Here is a 593-nt window from a genome sequence, read left to right on the forward strand (position 1 = left end):
CGTCGCGCCAGGGGGCGCTCCCTGCTGGCAGCCACGCGATGCCACACGTCGTCCACTCGGCACCGCGTCGCCAAAGCTGCTCGCAGCTGCCTGCTGGCCTTGCCCGCGGGCCCCGCTCCACAGTGCGCGCGGAGCCTCGCCCGGGACCTCGGGGCCGTCCACATGCGGGAGGCGGCGGCCATGACTGGGGCCTCCTTCCGCTGAGGCCGCTGGGCCGCGGCGCTGAGGAGGCTGGAGATCCCGTGGCCCAAGCGCGGCGCTCGCGTCCGTGCCGTCCCCGACAGGCACGGCGCGGGGCAGCAGCCGGCTTGTCCGCACTGGGCCTCAACCAGCTCCGACACCGGGACCTCCGCGGGCGCCCCGGGCTGGGGAGCCCTCGTCAGGACCTCAGGAGCGCGCGGCGGGCGTGGAGGCCGAGACGGTCCCCGCCCCTGTGGCCAGGGCGCTTACTTCGTGCATCCGCTAAGGAGCGACGACCTGGCCGGAAGCGGCCGGCTGCGCCTGCTGCGGGTGGCACGCAGCACGGTGGGAACGGGAGGCGGTGACCGGCGGACGCCTACCCCGCGCCTTGCAAGCGCAGTGCTGCCACCGGG

Source organism: Condylura cristata, unplaced genomic scaffold (genome assembly GCF_000260355.1).
Source record: "Condylura cristata isolate star-nosed mole 26May11 unplaced genomic scaffold, ConCri1.0 scaffold00062, whole genome shotgun sequence".
Taxonomy (NCBI): domain Eukaryota; kingdom Metazoa; phylum Chordata; class Mammalia; order Eulipotyphla; family Talpidae; genus Condylura; species Condylura cristata.